The following is a 24,722-nucleotide window of genomic DNA, read 5'->3' as shown; positions in this document are numbered from 1 at the left end:
TTTCTCACGCGTAATGCATACGCGGGAAAAGACTCTGCCCGATCTATTGGCAGCATGCCAATGCGGGCGGTTGCAAAAGTTAGAAAGCCCCTGAAAGGTCTCAACGTGGGAAAATCACGGGAATGAGAGTGCGATTGCAATAATTACTGGCACCTAACATTCTCTTAGTGTTGGTAAAGGGAACGATGTAAACCATGCCCCAGTTGCAGTCATAAAAATGGAAAAATAGTTGAATAATGATAGCCGATTGACATAATTATGTTCAACATTATAGAGTGTAAAGATAAAACGTGCACCTCTTACAACATAAGGGTGAAGACGTTAGTTGAACGGTGGAAAAAACTCATATTGGTGATACACAAGTAAATCTTAAAACGGCAACACGCACATCTCATCATTCGAATGGAAGGAAATGTTATGAATGCGGGTAACCGCTTATAGCCAGTATTCCCAATTGTTCAAGAGAGTACGCAAAAACGCTATATCAAGCAGGTACAAAGTGCATGATCCACATACATAGATTTGAAGGATCTTACCACTTTTTGGAAGTTGTAATTAAATACAAATGCGTACCTCCCTGGCACCGGGGTAAAGGCGTTGACATTTTAGGTGAGCAAGATGTGTCATCACTACCACGCATGACGTCGTCAACGCGTACCTCTCCAGCATGAGGGTAAAGGCGTTGTGAATATACTCGGCATGGTAAATCGATTCTATATGTGGTGTCCTGAGGATGGGGAAGGGAATGACTGAATTTGGAAGCATGGAGGTGGATATTCGGATTCTCCCAAGTAATCACCTAAAGATGCCCTCCCATTGGTAATCCCGTGGAGTATGGGAAAGGGAATGACTGAATTTGGAAGCATGGAGGTGGATATTCTGATTCCCCCAAGTAATCACCTAAAAATGCCCTCCCATTAGTAATCATGTGGAGTATGGTTACGTAAGGGCCTACACTATTTCCCATCCTGTGAACTAAGAAAAAGGGAGCATGATCTGTCGTTACAGCAGGAATCTGAAGTCGGTTTGAGATCTATCGCGTCAATGTAGCCAATTGAGCATGGCTACTTTCCACTTCATTTAGTCTGTTATTGATGGAATCGAAAAATGCCATCCATTTGGACTCCCGAACGTTCAAAATCAGGGTTATATTGCCGCCCCTTGGGCCAAGTGCCACATTCTCAAGTGGAATCCATTTCAGACTGTCAGGTGTGTCCACATCTTTTGAAATGGTCCACTAGTGGTGCTCCCGCTACCTCACAGCGGATCCTGCTACAATGTTGCAATATTCTAGACTTCACTTTTTGTTGCATCTGGCCCACATACACCAGGTCACATGGGCATCTAATTACATAACTCACATTCGTAGTGTTGCAGTTCGTGTAGGATTTAAGGGCCACTGTGCGTTCGTTGTGTACGAATTTCTTGGCCTGAATCGTAGTATTACATGCCTTGCAAGATCCGCATATGTGATGTCCTAGTATGGGTGGAAGATTCCATAGGGAAAGGACCGTTGGTGGTTGTGCTACTTCTAGGAATGAATGGACCACCATATCCCTGATATTTTTTGCTCTCCTAAATGAATGAAGGGGGGGATTATTTTGCTGGATGTCGTCAGCTATCAGTCCCCAGTATCTATTAATGATTTTTTTGATGGCATTACTTTGTGTGGAAAACGTTGTTACACATATCATCCGTTTGGTCAATGGATCACTGCATTCTTTGGGCTGCAGGAGGACTCTCACGTGGATTGTACCATGCACATTTGCGGGCTCTCTTAATCAACCTCACTGGGTAGCTACGTTCCAGTAAGCGATCTTTGAGTTCTTGTGATTCGCACATGTAATCAATCTTCAATGAACAATTCCTGCGGATACGCAAAAATTGACCAAAGGGTAGGTTGTCCCTTAATCCCCTCGGATGATGGCTGTCATATTGTAAAAGGGAGTTTCGCTCTTCTGGTTTCCTGTATAGTGTTGTTAACAGCGAGTTATTTTCAACAAAGATTGTAATGTCCAGGAAATCGATTCGCTCCTGACTCGATTGAAGGGTGAACTGGATATCGGGACTCCTTCCATTCAACCACGTGTGAAAGTTGGTAAGGTCCTCAGTACTACCCGTCCAAATTAGGAGGGCATCGTCGATATAACGGACCCACAGGTTCCAAGTCAGACTAGTCAAAAACAGTGTAACATCAAGCAAAAAGTGGGGGTAACCATAAGAAGCAGATCCTACTTCCCTACACAGGGCACATTCTAATACATGTTGATGCCTCTTGACTATCAATCAAGAGGCATCGAGTTCGATTGTGCCTTTGGATCCGGGCACGACGCCGGTTCCGAATCCATTGGAGCCGTTTATGACTCCGTTGGCGCCGGCCCCGAGGATAAGGTCCAGACGGGAGGCACAAAGATTGTTAGAGGAACAGCAATATAGGGAGGATGAGATAGAGGCAGGTGAGCTTCAGGAGTCAGAGGACTTTTTTGAAGACTCAAGAGTGGCAAGTGGTCTGGATTTGTCACCAGAATGGCAACTCTCTCCTCCTTCAGAGGTCCCTCTAAAGATGTGGCTCCCTACCACACTGTCATACGTAAGGTTGCTGATCTTTTGGGTCTACAACTCCCGACAGCGGAATTTAAATATAATATTCTGACAGAAGTGCTCCATTCCCCTTCTGCAGTAATAGAACCTTTACTACCATTCAATGACGCCATCACTGAACCGGTTATGGAGGTTTGGCAGAAGCCCTTTTCGGCTCCGGCAGTCTCAAGATCTGTTGCCAGGAGATACAGGGCGGCTCCAGGAGATCCGGAGTTTCTAACTTCACATCCCTCACCTGAGAGCCTAGTTATCCAAGCTGCCTGCTCAAAGAAATCGAATGGTGCTTTTCCGCAGATTCCGGGTGACAGAGAGTCAAAGAGACCGGATCAGGCTGCAAAAAAAGTGTTTTCTTCAGCGTCCATGGCACTTAAGTCCACTAATGCTACTTGCCTTTTGGGCAGGTACTTTCATGCCTTAATGGATTCTGCTAAACTGCTGGCTCCAAAGTTATTGGAAGAGGACAGAAAGAACTTTGATGAGGTCTTGTCTGACACGCAGGCTGCTGCAGCCAGGATAATGGGGTCTTCAGTTGCATCTAGGAGGAGTGCCTGGCTTAAGTCTTCGGAATTCTCTCAGGATGCCCAGGCGACTATTTTGGACCTCCCGTTTGACGGTTCGGGAGTTTTTGAAAAGAAGGCAGATGCTGCTTTAGAAATATTTAAGGATAGCAAGGCTACAGCCAAGTCCCTGGGTGTGCAGGCTCAGCCTAGGGGTTCCTTCTATTGAAAATACAGAGGATTTGGTAGGTCGTCCTTTCGGACCTACAAACAGCCTCAACAATAACACCAGCAGCCACAGAATGCCCTATATAAGTCATATAGGGGCAGAAACTGAGGTCGCCCACAAGGTAGTCAGCCCTCCTCCTCTACCTCTCCCCCTCTTACCACAGTAAAGCAGCCCTAGATCCACCATTCTGGATCATGTTGGTCCTGTGGGGGGTCGGCTTACTCATTTTTTACAAGATTGGGAATCGGTCACTACAGACCTTTGGGTTCCCAATCTTGTGGAGAATGGGTATGCTCTTCCCTTTCGGGAATTTCCTCAAATTACCCTCCTTGCCAAGGGGCTTGCTCGGAGGACCACCTTCTTCTCCTGCAGGAGGAAGTCCTAACTTTACTGAAGAAAGGTGCGATAGAGGTGGTGCCAGAGCGGGAAAGGGGTCAACGTTGCTACTCCCGGTATTTCCTGATTCCCAAGAAGGATGGCAGACTGTGTCCAATCCTGGATCTCAGGATCTTGAACCTTTTTCTGAAGCAAGAAAAGTTCAAGATGCTCACCCTAGCGTAGGTTCTTCAAGCGCTGCAGCAAGAGGACTAGATGTTGTTAATCGGCTTGCAGGACGCATATTTTCATATCCGGATGTATGATTAAATAACGACTGTCTGAACCACGAATTCCTCAACCACGAAGGCTAAACGACAAGGAATGCCAAACCACTACATTTTTTACAACGAGTCCCTTAATCACAAAAAACAACATCTCGTGACTGGCCAATAGATGGCAGTATTGTAATAACAATTACCTGTGTGTGACACAAAATGACCATTTGAGAAGGCAGCCCACACACTTCCATAAATCTGACTACAGTCTGTCCCATCTTGCACTGCTCGTTTTCCCAATATTCCCGTCTGATCGTGGTCCCAAACTGAATGGATGGCAGCAGCTAATGTAGTTCAAACTTGCAATCTTCGACATGTTTTATTTTTTTACTAATTCTTAATGTGATGCAGTTCCATGACACAGTGATTGATTTGTCTTCGCTCTGTTATCTGTAATACCAGAAAGGCAAGCGCGGCCTTTGCCCTCCTGCTCTCTATCTCAGTGCACTTCAAAGGCTAATGATCTTTTTTGCTCCGATGACAGGAACATCTTTGCCAGTTCAAAGCACAGATCACACACAATTGCTCCGCTTCCAACGCCCTGACTCTTGGAACGCAGGCCGATAGTTTGTATCTGCTGTGTGTTTTTGATGGCGATTTACTAACAATCTGCATAAATTACGGATCCTCTCAATTGTTTTTTTAATTATTTCAGATGTTTTTTGAAGATGCTGGTTACACGAACGGATATAGTGCCAAGCATTACCAAGCTGGCAGGATGAAGGCTGGCTGCTTCCCCGTGCGCATCAGAGCCCGTCTTCCTGATGATAGCTTTGTTGAGGCAAAGCCATGGGGTGAAGATCGTGTCACGTTAGGAGGAGTGGAGGGGAGGGACCCGTGGTTAAGAAAAGTTGTGGTTTAAAATGGTCGTTGTTAAGGATTGGTCGTTGTTCAAGAGTCGTTGTTCAGGTAAGTCGTTATTAAAATGCCGTTGTTAAGGATGCTTCCCTTCATATCCTGATCCTGAAGTCGCACAGGAAGTATCTCCGTTTCACGGTGGAGTCGCAACATTAACAGTTTGCGGTTCTCTGGTTTGGCCTTACTACTGCACCTCGAGTCTTCACCAAGGTGATGTCAGTGGTGGCAGCCCATCTCAGAAGATCGGGGATTCCAGTTTTCCCCTATCTGGACGAATGGCTAATCAAAGCAGAGTCGCCAGAGAAGGTGCTTCATCATCTAAAGGTGACGACTCAGTTGTTGCACAAGTTGGGGTTTTCGATAAACGTGCCCAAGTCTCACCTGGTGCCCTCTCAGCGCAACCTGTTCATAGGGGCGGTACTGAACACTACTGTGTGTCGAGCATTCCCTCCTCCTCAAAGGATTCTCGACATTCAGGAAATGATTCCCTTGTTTTACAATGGAGAGGTCCTTCGCCTGCTTGCTTCCTGCATTCTGTTGGTCAACCATGCCCGCTGGCACATGAGGGCGCTCCAGTGGTGCTTTCGCAGGCTGTGGTATCAACACAATGGAGATCTCAGAGTTTGTGAGGATCTCCAGAGAAGCTGCAGCGGATCTATCTTGGTGGAGCGTGGAAGGCAATCTGTCTCAGGGAAAGCCTTTCCACCTACCTCCATCGGTGGCTACAGTGATAACGGGTGCATATACTGTAGGGTGGGGTGCTCATCTGGGGGACCTGGAGATCAAGGGTCTTTGGTCTCCAGAGGAAAGGTTGCTTCATATCAACCTTCTTGAGTTGAGGGCAATACGTTTGGCACTCAAGGCCTTCCTCCCTTCCCGGTCAGTCGGTTCAAGTACTAACAGACAACACTACCGCAATGTGGTATGTCAACAAACAGGGAGGAGTTGGGTCACGTTATCTCTGCAGAGAGGCTCTGCGTCTCTGGTCCTGGGTTCAGGACCATCAGATTTGTCTGATGGCGAATCATCTGGCCGGAGTTCTGACCGTATGTGCAGACAGTCTCACTCCGCAGTTCTCTGCGACCACGAGTGGAGGCTTCATCCAGAGGTGGTTCGTCACGTCTTTAGGATGTGGGGAACCTCTCGGGTGGACCTGTTTGCCACCTACGAGAATGGTCACTGCCCGTCATTCTGAAGTCTCCAGTATCTGATGCAGGGAGCTTTGGGGGCGCGTTTCAGTTGAGTTGGGGCTCACAACTACTTTACGCGTTTCCTCCCATACCCTTGATTCCTCGGATTCTGAGGAAAATTCGCCAAGACTGGGCCCAAGTCATATTGATCGCCCCGGATTGGCCAAGAAGGGTGTGGTACGCAGATCTTCTCCACCTCTCCTCGTGCCCTCCACTCCATCTCCCTCTCAGAGCCGACCTCCTCTCGCAGTCGCAGGGGCAGGTTCTACACCCCCACCTCCAGAGCTTACACCTTCATGCCTGGAGATTGAACGGGGCAATCTGAATTCTTTCTCTCTCCCGCCTGACGTGGTGGATGTGATTCTTTTGGCCAGGCAACACTCCACCAAGTCAATTTATTCCTATAGTTGGTCCAAATTTGTCTCATGGTGTGGAGAGAAGTCTATTGACCCCTTAAGGGCTCGTTTATCCAACATCCTTCAGTTTGCTCTTTCTTTAGCTCAGCAGGGTTTTGCTGTGGCTACTGAAGGGCTATTTATCGGCTTTGTCAGCATTCCTTTGCTTGCCAGATCAGCCATCCTTGTTTAAATCACCCATTGTGTTACAACACATTAAGGACCTTACTAACAAATATCCGCCCACTCATTTTATTGTGCCTCAATGGGACTTAAATCTTGTCTTAACCTACTTGATGGGTTCTCCCTTCGAGCCCTTACACAAGTGTCCCTTGAGGTTGTTGTAATTAAAAACTGTATTTCTTGTTGCCATTACCTCGACAAGGAGGGTAAGTGAGCTTCAAGTTCTGAGTTCAAAACCCCCATTCTTGACTATTCATGCTGATAGAATGGTTCTCAGGACAAGGGCTGCTTTTCTACCTAAGGTGGTAACTCCCTTCCATCTGGGGCAATTCATTACCCTTCCTTCTTTCTATCCTCACCCTGCCAAGGAGGAGGAGCAGCTTCACCGTTTGGACCCAAAGAGAGCAGTGAGCTTCTACCTTGATAGAACTAAAGACTATTGTGTGGGTGATCAGCTCTTCTTGGGCTTTGCTGGATGCAGAAAAGGCAGAGCGGTGCACAAGCGAACACTTTCAAGATGGATTGTCTTGTGCATCAAGATTTGTTACTCTTTGGCCGGTGAGGAACCTCCTGAGGGTTTAAGAGCTCATTCTACCAGAGCAAAGTCTTCTACATCTGCATTATCTATAGGTGTTCCTGTTGAGGACATTTGTAGAGCGACAACTTGGGCCTCCCTCCACACTTTCACGAAGCATTACTGCTTAGATTCCGAAGTGAGGAGGGATAACCATTTTGCGCGTTCTGTCCTTCAGGATTTCTTGGTATAGACGAGTGGACACCTCCTCCAGGAGTGGGGACTGCTGTGGGATTCTATTCACAAGGTGAGGAATGCACTGGCAGATGTATCCTTCAGAAGAACAAGTTACTTACCTTCGGTAACGCTTTTTCTGGTGGATACAGTATCTGCCTGTGGATTCCTCACTGACCCACCCGCCTCCCCGTTGTCCACTCTTCTATACCTGCAAATTGTTTATTTTATGAATATATCTTTTACTGGAAATGTTTAATTGTTCTTGCTTTTTGCATTAATGTCACACTGTGTGTGTTGATTTGATTACTGTGTATACTATATCTATTTGTGTTGGTCCATCAGTGTGCCTCGGGGGCAAGGAAAAAAGGGTGTAACTGATGTCATCACACTAACAAGGCACTCTTATGGCTCCGGTGACGTCAGTGAGGTTGCGAACGAAGTCGTGCCTCTGTGACGTCGGCGTGGAGAGCTACAAAAGTTTCCGAATGCTGCTGGCGCAGTGGATATTCACAAGGTGAGTAATCCACAGGCAGATACTGTATCCACCAGGAAAAGCGTTACCGAAGGTAAGTAACTTGTTCATTACCGACACAGAGACTGCCTCTTGCAGGTATCCAGGAGCAAAGGCCAGTGGCAAGTGGTCAATGGGAAGGTGAAAATATTTTCGGACTACACCATGGAAGTTCAGAAATACAAGGGATCTTTTATGGATATCATATGACAACTGCGCCACATGGGTATCAAATATTCACTCATGTTTCCAGCTAAGTGTTGGGTATTAAACTCGGACAGTGCACATTGTCACTACTCTGAAGGAAACAAGCGAATAGCTGCAGGCCAGTCCACAAAAGAAACAATGTGACCCGGGGGATCCGGACCTATGGGATGGTTAGGCGCGACCTTAGAGGAATTGATGATCACACAGATCCATGAGTGGTAGGACCTTGAAGGAACAGGCAGCTAGGGAGAGAGCTGTGGTGGTGGCAGAGATCGAACTGCATATTAACTGAGACGTGCCACAGTCTGACTCCCCTCCGAACTCTCCAAAGTGACTGTCTGACATTATAGTTGATTACCTCCAGCTGGACCCGAGGGCTGGGTCGCCCTGATGACATCTGGCCAGATAATGAGTGGGATACTGCCAGGGTATGAGTCGGGGACGGCGTCCACCCACTTTTTTCACAGGGTGAACACTATCCACCCTGCCAAGAATTTGGGCCCCACTGAATAATGTGCTGAACTCGTCCCGGTGTAATTTCCAACCACCAGGACACATTCAGCAGCACCTGCACGTTGTCTGCTCTCTTGCAACAAGCAACAACGTGCGGGCAGGGACAGGGTGGGGTTTTCTTATTTAAGAATCCTGCTGTGGCCATAACAAAGGCCGAATTTGAGGGTTCATCAGGCCTCCTTTTGTTTGAGTCTCTTGAGTGGGAGCAGCCAGAAGCTTCGCACCTAATCCAAATGAAGCAAAGGTTCACACCTTGTTAGCACTTCACACATACTTTAGAGAGGCAGCTTTCCACTTTGTTCAGTTCCTGTTTAGGAGCTATGAAAGCACTGTGAGAATATCTATGTGTTGGTCTTTCCTAGTGTGTATAGAGCTTACTTTTGCTGAGGAGGCTTTGAAATAATTTAAGTATCTCTACTTTTTCTTGTATAGCCCTACTCATTCCAATGCAGGGTGTCAGACCGCTTTACATCAACACTTGCATATTACATGTTCAATAAATTATGTTTGTAAATGAATGTGCAGGATGTGTTACATAAAACTGGGGGATTGTAAGGTGTAGAAGTCACATATCTTCTTCCATAGCTCACTGTGCTATTATCCTCGCAATATGCTCAAACGTACACATGATAGACCTGCTAAACATAAATGTGAGGACTTTAGATCTGATGTCACTTCTTGTGATGCCACTTCCTGTAAAGTTGTGGCTTGTGATGTCACATTCTATGATGTCAATTCCTGTGATGCCATGTGTTATGTCATGTGCTGTGACGCGCCAATATGTCACTTTCATACTAGGTTAGTTGCCCCACTTTTTAGGACTTGTGCCCTGGATACTGTTATATCCTTTAAGTGTTGTATCTATTGTTGCCATTATGTTTTTTTAGGGGGGGACAGGGTGAAGGTAAGTTGTCACACATTTCAGGGAATGGGGTCAGTGGTTCAACGCAATGGGCCGTGCCATTTAAGAGGAAACATTACCCTTTAGTTGCTTGAGTATGGCCTACCCCGAGATCAAGGTGTATTGCGTTACATCTTGGATTGTTGTATTTCTATCTAGGACCCTAATTCGATAGTCACGATTCATGCCCTTATGTGGTTATAACAAATAATATCCTTATAAAGGCATAGCAATCATATCCATATTTACTAATAGCCCATGCAGTCCAAAACACGGCAAGGCTACTCCCATAGACTCCTAGAAAGCACAACGCGTTCTTTAAACAAGCCAAGCCTCCAGCAGCCCGGGAATTCCCCCTGCTTTTATTTTGATTTGCACAAGAACTCCTGGAGTCCAGAAAGACCTGTTAGTTCTTAGTGACGTCTTATGTCCAACCTTACGTCAAACCCGGCACCTTTCAGGTATAAATATACCAACGTTGCCTTAAGCAAACACACGGTGGTTGGGAGCAGAGCGACGTTCTACTTGCCCGGGAGCCCAGCTGTTGCTAGAGCCAAAGGAAAACGCCCCTCCCTTCGACGCACTGAGAGAGACGCTGTCTTTTTCTCCAGCCGAGGAAATCCCGCTCTGGTGTTCCCAAGTCACCCTTGCGGGTTGCTGGGAGATCGAGACCTGAGAAGCGAGATACAAGACCTCCTTCATTCTATAACCAAGGTATGGAGCTGATTAAAACCTTAGAGAGAATTCTTGATTCCGATTCTTGGCAAAAACCTAACTTAACTTAAAACTGCAACTTACTTACTCCTTCCTTAGGTCAGGTACACCGGTGTAGGCGTATCTTAGAAGCACCAGTTGAGTTCATTAGTCAATGTTTTTATGTATGTATATATTTTATCCATTTTAAAGTATCCTATGGCTAAGAAACCATATCAATGCTTTTACAGTATTATTTCATAATACTACTTTTACTGTACGCACTTTGCTTTATAATAAGTATTGCAATTGTGGCAATTCATTTCTCTTGCATGAGAAAGAAGACTGCTCAATAAAATAACACCTTTTATTGAAAACGCCCGTCTCTCTATTTCTTTGCACTCTGGTGAAATTAAGCATGCACGATTGACTGAGGGAAACAGTTGTCTATTGTTTTCACACGACTCTAGAGATATACTCTTTATTCTGAGGGTGCAAAGTTGTCATGTTTATGCGGTTGTCAGAAACTAATCCCTTCTTGTCTAAATCAGGATGGTTAACCCTTTCCTGAACATTCAAGAAAGTTTCTAGTGACCTCTGAGCTAGCTGACAAAAACACTAATTAAGTCTACCATAGTCAGTAAAGACCTAGATGACCTCAGTCCTACGTCTACACTGCTGTTTATGTTATTCCAATGCGCAGAGCCTATTGGGAATATAGGAACTACACTACATGGCGCCCAACATTTGGTAAGGCGATAATCTAACGCAAGACACTATAGTAACTCAGCCGTGCTTTTCACACAGACCCCTTTCTCCTGTAAAAACTCCAATAGACGTCTGGAGTGGGTGAAAGGTTGATATCCGCCGAAACTTAGTAGGATGAGAATCCTATGTATTAGTTTTTGGTATAGTCGACGTTGAAGGATACAGTGTTCCAAAATATTGTGCACCTAATCTTTGTTTCCTTGAAACTTGCTCTGCAACAAAAACATGACGGAAAGTGAAGAAGAAAGAGATAAAGAAGAATTAGCAACTCAACTCTTAGCGGAAGACACAAGTCTCCAGCAAGATGACCCGAATGCTATAATCATTCTGGTCAATATAAGAAAAACTATAACTCTTAAACTTATAGAAAATGGACTATCACCAAGAGGTGGTACGGTCATATTCGTGATAGAGGCACATGAGTATCGGCAGACAGAGGTATTCTATTCATGGATACATTTTCCAGCAGCACACGCTGTGACAAAAGACTTCCACTATTACATAATAGAGGAACCTCCGGATGTATACACTCCTTTCGAGGATGTTGAAATCCCACTAACTTACCAAGAGCACCTGCTCTGGTTTAATGGCGCAATAAAACATCAAAATCACATCACCAGGCACGGTCCACTAGGTAGACCAGGAGCCACGTGGCCGGTTCTAGCCAGCTACACACCACACCCAGACACTGATAAAATGTCAGACCGGGAACTTTTAGCTCAGCTAAAACTATTAATTAAAATACACAGACAATTGGTCCAATATGTCATGCGGACTTCAACAGTCCAACCAGCAATTAACATCCCACAACTGACCCCTCATCAGTGGTACAAACAAAATTACACCACAGAACATACAATCATGTCTTGGTAAAACACCCATAAAACGGGAACAAATCCCATTCTGGTTAGCTCAAAAAATAACTCAAATAGAGGCAGTATTTCCTAATACTACTCCTCATGAAAAACACAGAATTCTGACTATCTGCCTCCCAAGGGGGATCGCACCACATGTGGAAGACTGTGACACTTCGGGCACGGTCTTTGCTTACATCTACACAAAAAAAATTGGTGTTCCGTCTATGGCGGTCATACCAGATGTACTAAGACAAATTCAAAACGAATACTGTCCAGAACCTGCTTCAACTCTGGGTATGAAATTACTAAAAGACTTTAAGCAGGTCTCAGCTATATTATTAGCCAACATAAAAGGAGAAGCAGCATGTGTGGCAATCCGCCAGAAATTGAAGGAGACAGATATAACAGACCAACCATTTGAACTTGCCAGAATCATAGAAAAATCCTATGAAGAACTAGGAAGAGATAGTTTGGGTGGGAAACCAATAAAACCCCAACTAACTGAAAATCCTGAAAAAACATTTATTAAAAATAATCTAAACACTCCAAAAAAGAGTTGGGATGGTATTAAACAATCCACTCCCAAGGAAAAGCGATTACATTCCAGAGGAAGGTCTCCTCAACGGCGAGAAAGATCTCTTGGCCGAGGAGGCAAGTCTCCCCAAAGGGAACCCTCTGAGAAAAGATACAACCTTAGAGATAGGGATAAATTGAGAAAACCTAATAGATATCAAGATATTTATACACGTCCCCCTCGATCTTTTCAGACTTCCTCACAGAAATCGGAAAGAAGAGGACGATCAAAACACAAAGAAGAGCACGTCAAGTCCAAAGACCAGGAACCTGCTCATCAAAGAAAAAATTACATTATCCAAAGAAGAAGGTAGCCAGTATTAAAATTAAACATGCCGAGGATTCTGAGGACACAACTGAAAAACGGAGAGTGGGCCCAGACAATGTTAGACAGCGCAGCAGAAGTGACCATAGCTCGCAAGATCCTGACGAATCTTCTGGAGACAGTGGACACGAATGAATACATTCAGGTGGAAACTGCAGACACGCGAGTTAGCGTGCCCCATAAACTATCTGAAATAACATAACGTATAGAGGGAGATAAAACTAGGAAAATAAAAGGTCTCTTTATGACATCCTATTAGCCAAAAAAGACTGGCCACCAGAGTTTATGAGGGAGTGCCCTCATGTCGAAGAAATGATTAGGCCTGCCTTCTCAAATCATATTCCAATTCATAAAAAATACACATTCGCAAGAAAATGGGCCGTGGCCCAAGCCCCTGCATTATACAAAAATCATGTAGGATGGGATGAGGACTCTCCTCCCCACAAAATCCAGTTAAAAAATCAACCCACTGCACAAAGGCAGTACCCAATTAAACAAGAAGCTAAAAAGCAAGTCAGGGAGATCTTAGATCAACTTGAATATCAAGGGGTGATTGAAACATGCACCTCACAAATGAACAATCCTTTGTTTCCTGTCTCCAAGCCAGATGATTCATATCGTCTAGTTTTGGACTACAGACATTTAAACTCCTGCTGCAAAACTTTTGCAGTACAAAACTCACACAGTGCAGCAAAACATTGCACCTGAAAGCAGGTATTTGACCGCTTTCTCAATAATGGAGTTGCAAAAACAATTTTGTCGACTCCCACAGGGATTCAAGAATAGCCCTGGATTATTCTCAGCAAGGGTAACAGAGTTACTACAAATATATGATGATGAGGCATTATCCTATGTCGAATACATCTATCTTACAGACGATGACCTGGAGACTCACTTAAAAAGAGTGAACACCATAATACTTGGGTTCGCATCAGAGGGTTACAAATTCAACTTTAAAAAGTCAAGAATTGCCCATCTAACAGTCCTATTTTTAGGATATGAATTATCAAGTGAAGGCAAAAGCCTGGCAGACAACTTCCTAGAGAAGTATGCAGTACTCCAAGCACCAAAAACGCTGAAAAATTTGCAATCAATACTAGGCTTCCTGAATTTCGGTACAACATACATTCTAAATTATGCAGAGATTGTTAAACCTCTCTATGAATTAATAAAACCTGATTTCAAACCAATAAATTGGACTCAGAAAAACACAGAAATTTTAAGATAATTACAAACAGACAAGTTAGCTAAAACAAAATTGCAAACTTACGAAAACGTACGCAACCTTGTAATCTGAGTCATCCCAGGAAGATGCGGATTCACGTACCTGACCTCTAATGAAGGGGATACGGTACCAATAGCTTACAAATCACACTTGTACACACAAGCTGAAATGAAATTCAGTTCAACTGAAAAAATGTTGACTGCGGTTCAAACTGCTGTAGCAAAAGAAAGAGCCCTGGCACAAGGTAAACGAATATTAATCGTTACACCAGTACCTGCCCTAGAAGCAGTAACAAGGGCAAGCATTCGGAATGCTAAAGCTCTACATCCAAGATGGATACAATGGGTTAATACTCTTGCTGCAACAGACGTAGAATACAAATTCGATCCAAATTTAAAAACACAAGAATTTCTCCAATATGAATACGAATGTCCTCTACCGACCGAAATCCTGTGTCTGGAACATTACGGCTGTATAATATATACAGACAGATCAGCACAACCCGCAGTTGGGGGTAAACAAGCATATAGTGCTGCGTGCGCGATCGTTAAAGGTCATTGGCACGAAGAAATATTTAGACCAGTGGTCACTAAAACTCAATCTCTAGGAGATAGTACAGCTCAGCGAGCTGAACGTCTGGCATTTAGGATGGCGCTTGAAAATACCGATCGCGAATTCCCCACACTAATAGCGTGTGATTCATATTACTGCGTTCAATCTTACAATGAATACTTGCAGACCTGGGTTCAAAACGGCTTCAAAGATGCAAAAGGTGGCACGATCAAGCATAAAACGCTTTGGGAACAAGTAGTTCTTTTACAGAAAGAACTACAAAAGACTCATGTGATACATACACTGAGTCATCAACGTGATGGCGTTCACGTTGCGGGGAATTCATTGGCTGATGAAGCCGCGAAGGCAGCTGTGCAAACGGCTTCTGTAGCTGCTATCACCCGGTCAAAAACAAAAATAGACAGCGATATAAGGCAAGCTGTCAGTGCTTCAGTAAAAGATGATAGAAAAACACTCCTGAAAGGCTTTCCAGTAAAGTATTCATACATAACTGATGCAAATAATGTTCCATTTGCTCGAATCCCTGGAGTGGGGGATAGGGCAATTCCAAACATGGAACACAGATTAGGACTTATTTTAGCGGCACACAAAGGGCTAACTTCTGCACATGCTGGTATTTCCGCCACAACATTGTTATTAAAACAGAGATATTGGTGGCCACGCATGAGAAAACAAACTAAGACCTATGTTCTAGAATGTGAAATATGCCAAAGAATGAAAGTATCAATGGTGAAACGACCAGCGCAGACGCCCCTTCTAATCTCAGATAAACCATTAGCGTGTGTTTACCTGGACCACTGTGGTCCCTTACAAAGGCATGGCAACTATAAATATATCATGGTCGCAGTGGATTCCTGCATGAGATTCATTTGGATGTGGCCCCAGCGCTCAGCTGACGCCAGAACTGTTATAAAAGATTTGCAAGTCTTTATCGGCACATACGCAATTGGCATGCTACATTCTGACCAGGGTCCTGCGTTTAGCTCTCGAGCTTACAAAGAGGCCATGACCGTCATGGGCATTGCATTACGGTACTCTTCTCCCTTCCATCCTGAGGGAAATGCGGTAGTGGAAAGAAAAAAACGTGACATAAAGCAATCTATAAAAGCGAGGGTATTAGGTTCGGGTGACGGGTGGGTCAAACATCTAATAAGTGTCCAACGTAGTCTTAATAACATGCCAAGAAATTCTCTAGGAGGTATCAGTCCGTATGAACTTTTGTTTGGTACTAGAATGATTATCCAGGATTTGGATCGTCAAACTTCAGTGGTAGAAGAAAAAACTTTTGATATCAAAGATCGTTTGGCTGTTTTACAGGACTTGAATGAAACAAGAAAGAGTCTAAGTGACATAAAGTTTAAGCCAACAATCACTAAAGAACCACCTGTCCCAGCAAGACCTGTCTGGATTCCAAAGATTGGGGATCTGGTCAGAGAAAAAATCGCGGTGAAGAAGGAATTTGGGCCTTCTTACAGAAAAGAAGTACCTGTCTTAGCTGTCAGCATAACAAGATCAGTAGTACTACCGCCACTTGCTGGTAAAAAGGAAAACAGAATTGTTTTCATCGACCTGGTGAAACCACAAACATGTGGCCGACAATAAATAGCAGGCCCAGTGGACTCCGAAGAAATAGCAGAAGACCAAACTTTGCTATAATCCAAGAGGTTCAAACTGAGAGACTAATCACATTTGATAAACCTGTAGTAAATAAAAAAGGACTATGCAACAAAGCCATGGAACTTGTGCCTCTTGAAACCCAATTTTATACAATTCATGATGATACACCAATCTACAATTATGTAGCTTCAGACTATACAAATGTAACAAAAGAAAATGCAAAGATCAATGGAAATCCGGAAGCAATCCCACCAATTGACAGAACTGCATCTGGCTACTTTATCAACTTTGATGACTTTTTCCGATGATCCAAGTGAACATGAAGACAAGCCAGCAACAAAAACTTTCAAAGAAAAAATAACCGAGCTTTTTCACCAACTAAAAAAAACATATCTGATTTCACCATGGATTGAATTTTGGACTGTGTTAGGTGTACTTTTCCTCCTGCTTTGGCTCATCATGGTTTTATGCTTGGGTAAATTCATTGATGGAAAATATAGTACAATGGACACAGCAAGTCAGAACATCAACTTGGTCCTAAAGTCTCACAGATACTCTCACATCGAGAAAAGAGAACTATCATCAGTGAACATCACAGCCAATCCAATACCTGGTGGTATAGCATGGGACAGAACTGACTATGAAATCTATGGCCCGATTGAGCTCTTGAAGTATCCACACCAGTTTAAGGTTTCCTTAAGTGACTTTGTGATACCAAGTTCTTTCTCTGATGATTGGGATTTTGAAAATATTAATAATATGATGTCAGATTTAGTAATGTCAGCTAAATTCACAGAACATGATTATTTGCAGGGTTCATCAAATTATGAGGAATTATACGGTTACAATCACTATGGTCATCACTATTTGCATAATTCTGCTCAACCTAGAAATGTTTTTACTTATAATCAATGGGAACATTGTCTAACTCCACCAAAAGGAAGTTCGAAGACATTTTTTTTTGTTTAAATCTTTTTATTGAGGTTCTGACAAAACAAACATAGGACACAAGGACAGTATGGGCATGCATTCGGTCGCCCCGCGATGAACATCTACCGCTCCCCTCCAGGGAGATGGGACTCACTGGTGCAGCATAGATTGTGTCCTTGAGTGCTAGTGAGGTCCAGGGGGATAAGCAAACTCTGACCCGGTCCTATTAACAACCAACAATCCTGCACCCTCCTCTCCCCCACACGCATCCCACCCCCGTCCCCCGTTCCCCTTCCCCGGTGTGGTAAGTGCGCTGAAGCCGGACATGGCAGGGCCTGCAGGAGATGTGTCGTTCAAGCAGGAGATCGGGGTTCCCTCCGGAAGTCGTCTGGGAGCCGGAGCACCTTGAGGTATTTTGGGCAGGTGATCTCATTGAATTCCTCTGACAGGAGAGAGACTAGGGGTTGCCATGTGTCGAGGAATGTGTCCCGTGTTTGGGTGAGGGAGGCCTGTATCTTCTCCATTCCCATTATATACCACAGTCGGTGGAGCCACCCCGTATGGGTAGGCTTCCTTGTAGTGCCCTAAAGAGATAGGATGTGTTGAGTGGCTGCCCCCATCGCTAGCCCCATCTGCCTCCCCCTGATCGATTTGAGAGGGAATGTGATGGCGTTGGGGAGGCCTAGGAGCGTGTACGCCGGAAATCGGGGAATCTCTGTGTCAAAGTGTGTGTCAAAGCTCTTTAGCACCTCCTCCCAATACCCCTGGACTTCTGTGCACTCCCACAGGATATGAGTGAGTGTCCCCTGTTGGCCGCACCCCTCCAGCACCCAGGGTCTCTGCGTGGATTGCTTTGATGCAGCCTTGCCGGTGTAAGGTGCCAATAGTATGCTACTTTCACCGCCGCCTCTTTACTGGCCACATTGCGGGTGGTATGGTGGGCCCTGAAATATATGTCCTGCCATTCCTTATCTGTGAAGGAGCGTCCCAGTTCGTGCTCCCATCGATTCTGACCCGCCGACCGCGTAGCAGGGGGAGGTGGGCCGAGCATCATGTAGAGGTCTGTGATCGCGTGTTTGTCTGTCGTTTTCGTGTGTAGCCACTTCTCGTAGTCTGCTCACGTGGGGCAGCACGTCTTTCTCCGTGAGCCAGTGTCTGATCTGGAAGTACTGAAATCGGTGGATCTGTGGGAGTGTGTAGTATTCCTGTAAGGTTTGCATCTGCAAGAAGCCTGCGGGATTGAAGAGGTCGCCAGCCGCCCTGCACTCCGACTCCCGCCACTGAGGAAACGACCCGGGGATCAGCCCCGGAGGGAACGCCGGATTCCCAAACAGAGGGGACATCGGGGACGGAAATGTGGTAAGGCCTTTCGGGACTGCCACCTTGTCCCACACCTGCATTACCATTCTTGTGATGGGTGATTTCTTAAGATACGAGGGCCTATCTTTTCGTTCCAAGAACAGGACCTTCCATAGGGACATCTGACCCATAGCCCGGTCTTGAAACAACCACCGCTTCTCCGATTCGGGTCTGTTCCATTCTAACAGGTAACGAAGTTGCGTGGCGTGGAAGTAGCGGAGCAGGTCAGGGACCCCTCCGCCGCCCTCCGCCGTAGCCCGTGTGTTCAGGTCCCTGCGCAGATGCAGGCGCTTACCAGCCCATACAAAGTGTGTGATGCAGTTTTGCAACTGTTTGAGCATGCCTATTGGAGGAGTTATTGGAATGGTCTGAAACAAGTACAAGACCTTCGGCAAGAGGGTCATTTTTACTGCCGCCACATGACCCAACCATGAAAGCGGTCGGCGACGCCATCTCGCGAGGTCCCCCTGTAGGGCAGCTAGTAGAGCTGTATAATTTTGTTCAACCGTTTGGGCCGTGTTCGGGGAGAGGGAGATGCCCAAGTAGGGCACGGACATCTGAGTTTGAAGACCCCCGTATTGTCGGTGGCCACGTCCCGCCGCTCTTGCATTCCGCCCCAAGGGTAAGATTAGTGATTTCTCTACATTCATCTTGAACCCCGATACGTTCCCGAAGCTCTCCATTTCCGAGAGTAAGGCCGGCACCGATGTCGAGGGGTTCTCTAGAGCCGCCAGGACGTCGTCTGCGTACAGACTTATGGTCTGCGGTTCCCCGCCGAACCGAACGCCTACAATGGACCTGTTGTCTCGGACCTGTTGTGCCAGTGGTTCGATATACAAAGCAAATAGCAGGGGCGATAGAGGACACCCCTGTCTGGTGCCCCTACGGATGTCTAGAGGCTTTGAGCGTACCCCATTGACTGTGATCTTGGCCTGCGGGGTGGCGTAACAGCTAGCGACCCATGTGCGGAACCGGTCTCCGAACCCAAAGCGCGCCAGGACGGCGTCCAGGTATCCCCAATCCACTCTATCGAACGCCTTTTCGGCATCTACTGACAGAAGGACCGCATCAGAGTCATTGTAGTGGGCTTTATCAATGGCGTGAAGCAGGCGCTTGGTGTTGTCTGCGCACTGCCTGCTCAGGATAAATCCTGCCTGGTCCGGCTCAATGATTCCCGGTAGACACGGGCCCAGTCGCGCCGCCAACACGCCCGTAAACAGTTTCAGGCCGAGGTTAAGTAGGGAGATGGGTCTATAAGCTTTGCATTGGGATGGGTCCTTGCCCGGTTTGGGGATAACCACGAAGTCAGCCTCCAACATGTCCTGGGGGATGGAGCCCCTGCCCTGGAAGGAATTGAAAAGTCTGGTTAACATTGGTGCAATTTGGGGGCAGAAAGCCTTGTAAAAGCTCGCTGAAAAGCCATCCGGGCCTGGGGCCTTCAGAGGTTTGAGGCGCGCGATCGCGGAGATGACCTCCTCAGTTCTGATGGGAACTTCGAGGGAGGCCCTAGTGGGTTCATCCAGGGGCGTTATCTCTGTGTCCCGGAGGTAAGATTCTGCTGTAATCTGTCCGGCAGGTGGGTCCGCCGTATACAGAGAGGCATAAAATTCTCAGAAGGCTTCCGCAATTTGATCATCCTCATGAACGACCTCCCCGCTCTGGGTGTGAATGGAGGGGACCCTCGCTCGCAGGGTCTTGGCTTTGAGGCAGCTCGCCAGCAAGCGTCCCGTCTTATCGCCACCTACGTAGTAAGTGTGGCGCAGTCTCAGGGCTGCATACTCCGCCCTATCCAGATCCAAGCATGCAAGTTGGGCCCTGACCGCCTTAAGCTGGCGCCAAATCCTGGGGGCTCCTGTGCGGCTATGAGCTTGCTCTAGTTCAAGCACCTGCGTGGATAGAGAGTGCCTTTTAACTCTCCGGTCTTTGGCTTCCGCCGCGGCTATAGAAATTAGTTCCCCCCTCACCACCGCCTTAAGCGCCCCACACACCGCTGTCAGGGAGACCTCCGGGGTATCATTCGTCTGCAGATATTCTGTGATGCGGTCCTGGAGTCGCTGTGTCACCCCCTCGTGCTGTAGGAGTGCCTCATTAAGGCACCATCGACCTTTCCGCTGTGCGACGCTAGGGGTTCGCATGTGTAGTATGAACGTATCGTGATCAGATAGTGCCGCAGGGAGCACCTCCACATCATCTACCAGGGGGGTCACGTCCGTGCTGCCGAAAATGTGGTCAATACGTGCGTAGGTGTGGTGTACGTGTGAGTAGAAAGTGAATCCCGGGGTGACGGGATGGTGTTTTTGCCACAGGTCCATGAACCCCCTGTCTAACAACCATTGGTTCCCTTCCGGTGTGAACCCCGGCGAATCCCTGGCGATGGCCTGATCTGTCAGTATTGGGGTCCATTACAAGGTTCGTGTCGCCACCCACCAGCACTGCCTTCGTGTTAGGCTGCAGCGCATCCGCCAATACTCCTTTGAGGAATGGTTCTTGCTTGGAGTTGGGAGCATAAAGGGAGCCTACAACCATTTCCAACCCACCAATACGGATGTTGTAGGTTAGGAACCTCCCCTTAATTTCAGCCACTCTGTCCCCAACTGTCCCCCTAAAATGACGTGCCACCAGTATGGCCACCCCCGCCTTCTTCTCTAGGGTTGAGTAGTAGTGTTGGAGTGGAAAGGCTTTTGAGCGCATTCTGTGCCAGTCTTTGGAGAGCAAATGAGTTTCTTGGAGCAGGCAGATTTCCGCCCCTGAGTTTTCTAAGAAGGACAGGACAGCCCTGCGTTTAATGGGGTTGTTAAGCCCCTTTACGTTCAAGGTGAGAATCTTCAACGCAGAGCTCGCCATACATGAGAGATGTGAGGGTCGCACAGTACGCTCAGTGTGCTAGGGGCCTGAGTAGGCTCGTTCTGATTCTAGTGTACCACACCGGGAGCGTCCCATCTCCCCTCCAAGATCGGATCCCAACTTCCCCAACCTCCTCCCCCCCAACTCCCTCCCTCCCCAACTCCCACACCCTCCCCGCTACCCCCCCTTGAACCATCCTCCAGAACTTATACCATAGTCTCGGGCCTATCGGGACAGAGTCCAGGTCCGTAGATTGTCATAGAAAGTGAGGACATGGTGGCGGCCGACTCTTCGGCCCCCCGACCCCACCCCCCACTGAGGGAGGCTAGTGAGGGTAAGCCCCCTTGTCAGACATCTTACTGTTTAGCTGCAGTGTTGTCTGCCACCTCCTGCACCGCCGCCTCTCGTTCTTGGGCGGCCACAAGAGGGTCCGGCTTCTGGAAGGACTTGGGGGAGCGTCGCCTCCGCACGGTTTGCCAGCTGTCCCTGGAACGCCGGCTTGCTTCGTCCGCAGATCCGTGCGGAGGGGTCCCACCTGTAGCTATGTCCTCCGGTGGGTCGATGCCTAGCACTGCACAAGTGTCCTGAAGGGATCTAAGCTGGTGTAATGACCCCTTCCACTTGAATATGAGACGAAACGGGTGGCCCCATGTGTAGGGCACGCCTTTGTCTCTCAGGAAGTCAGTAGCCACCTTGAAGGAACGTCTTTTTTGCAGGGTGATGGCAGAGAGATCTTGAAAGAGGGCCACCTGGTCCCCTCGGAAGATGATCGTCTGTCGCACTTGGGCCTCTCTCAGGATGCGTTCTTTCAGAGGGAAGTCCGGGAGAAAGGCCAGTATATCCGGAGGGGGGGCTTGCGTCCGGCACGCCGGGCCGACTCTGTGAGCGCGGTCAATACGGATGTCAAATTCGCTCGGTTCCCCAAGGATCTCCCGGAAAAGGTCTTGCAGGTATGTTGTGACGCTATTCCCCTCCGATTTCAACGGAACTCCCCGGACCCTAATCTTGTTCCGCCGGAAACGGTTCTCAAGATCTTCCGAGTGGGTCTGGAGATCTACCTGCTGGTCCTGTAGGCGGAGAATTTCCTGCTGGAGCCGTTCCACTTCCATGCTGCGGGCTTGGTCTGCCTCCTCCACCGCCGCCACTCGCTCCCCCAGGCCGTCCACGTCTCTGCGTAGTTCTCGCTGCTCCCCCGCAAGCTCCTGCTTTAAGGTTTGAAAGTCATCTCTCAGGGTGTTGAAGAGGGAGGCCAGGAAAGCCTTCCTGATGGGCGCAGATTCGTCGTCCATGCTCTTATAGGGTGCCCGGTGTGCGCTCGATTCACTGCTCCGGGACTGGGCCCGAAGCCGGGGAGTCAGGTGTTATGGCCGCCCGCAGGTACCCTCCGGCTGATGCCGCGATCCGGCAGGGCTGCGTCGCTGACGTTCGGCGCTACCCCCACTCAGCTGCTGTCCAGGGGGCTATCGCCGGTAATGTGTCACCCTCGGCTGCAGTGTCCCATGCGTTGCACCCTGCGCGTGTTCGGGGGCCTCCTGATCCTTCCCGCCTGCACCTCCGCTCCTTACCAGAGGGTCCGCCGGCCGCGGAGGGTCTTCTCCAGTGCCTCCGTCGCCAGTCTGCGTCCTCGGCGTGCTCTCGGTCGTCCTCTCCGGGCCCGAGACCAGGCCCGAAGCCGGGGTCTCAGGTGCTGCGGCGGCCTTCCGTCTCTCTCGGGGCGCCGCTGTGACTCGGCTGGGCCGCCCCGCAGTCGCTCGGCTCCGCACTCGTTCGGTCTCAGTTCTGGGGGCCGTCACCGATCCTCCGCCACCACCAGCTGCCAAGCCATGTGCGTCTCGAAGCTACGTCCACTTGAGCCAGGAGAGCACCCTAGGCGCCGGGCTCTCGCCGCCGTCCTCTTGGAGTTTCGCGCCAATGGAGGCCGGAGCTCGCCCGCGCCGATCCCAGCCAGCAGCGCCCACCAAGCCAACCCCTCGGCGGCACCGGGCGTTGAGCTGACACTGCGGCGTCGATCAGCGGGGGAAAAGGGGACAGTACCCGCTATTTAATAGGCGGTAAGGGCTTAGGGCCGGGGAGCCTCAGAAAACGCGTCCAGTCAGGCCGCCATCTTAGCCACGCCCCCCTCCGAAGACATTTTTTGAGAAATTTCCTTACTTCTCAGGGTTTAACAACAGTGATCCAGAAACGTTTTATTTTAAAATGTTAAATAAGACAGGAATAAAAACAATGTCGACAAATACTAAATTGATTTATTCTGAAAAGTTTTATAACAATCTCAACATTTGGTTTTGAATTTTGGAAAAACAACATTGAAACAAAAACCATCTGGGGAACAAAAGACTGGCAGGTACAAGGTCTATAATCATTATTTAGAGCCTGCATGATCCCAGAACAAATAATATTCCTGAATGATACCATTCAACAAACTACTTGTCTTGGTTTAGCTAAGATAAAAGACTTAAATAAACCGTATATTCCGAAGCCCATACCTGATAGCAATAGTACAATGGATGTGGAAATAGACGTATCCCATATTTTTCACCAAAACAGAACAAATCCTGATTGGAAAAAATGGTTGATCTGGCCCACAGACACAAATAACTGTCAAGATAGATTCCTGAACAAAAGACAGGGATTCAAACTGACCAGGCCAGACCCAAGATATTCCCAGAGACAACATCCAGGGATAGTTACAACATACAGTGTAGGGAAATTATGCCTTGAGTGGCTACAGAAATCCACACTGGCTGAAATTATGCAACATGGTCAGTCCCAATTGCGTTCTATTGTATAGCTAGGCTGGACATTGCAAAACCTACGTTCAGGCTATGTGCCATGGCGTCTAATCAACATAACGTCATTATTTTCTATCTTTAACCTTACTGATAAACAAATCAGTTTGGCACAAAAAGGAGCAGACTATACGATTCTCAGCATTGAAAAACTTGAGAGATTACCATTGACAATGTCAGAGAGACCTGTCATTGAATGGATAATACACGGAACAATTACAATTCCGATAACTTTCCAGTTTAAATATTGCCAAGAATATATACCAGCAGGCCAGTATGAAAGGTTGGGTAAAGGATACATCAAATCAACCTGGGATTTACCTTACACACACAAATGGTATAGTGAAGGGAAAAAGGAGGTATTCTTTAGTGGTGGTAATTGTAAAATATCACTAAGCGGTACACTTCTGTGTCAAGGTATTAACTTGCATGGAGCCTGCGAAGGGTCTTCAAATAACCTTTCATGTCACATGCAAGGCACTCCTTCAACACAGATAGAGCCATTTTTCAGACAGCTATCCAATGGCAGCTACATTCTAATAAATGACCACAGCTGTTGTGGAATGGTGCCAGGAGAATCCTATCTCGTAACTGTTACTTCCAGGGTCGTTTGCTGTATGCAAGTATTGTATCCAAACAGCAATCCATACATGGAGGCGTCAATATGGCCTTATGTGAAT

Source organism: Lissotriton vulgaris, chromosome 2_1 (assembly GCF_964263255.1).
Source record: "Lissotriton vulgaris chromosome 2_1, aLisVul1.2, whole genome shotgun sequence".
In the NCBI taxonomy this organism is placed as follows: domain Eukaryota; kingdom Metazoa; phylum Chordata; class Amphibia; order Caudata; family Salamandridae; genus Lissotriton; species Lissotriton vulgaris.
This window is presented reverse-complemented; position numbering follows the sequence as displayed.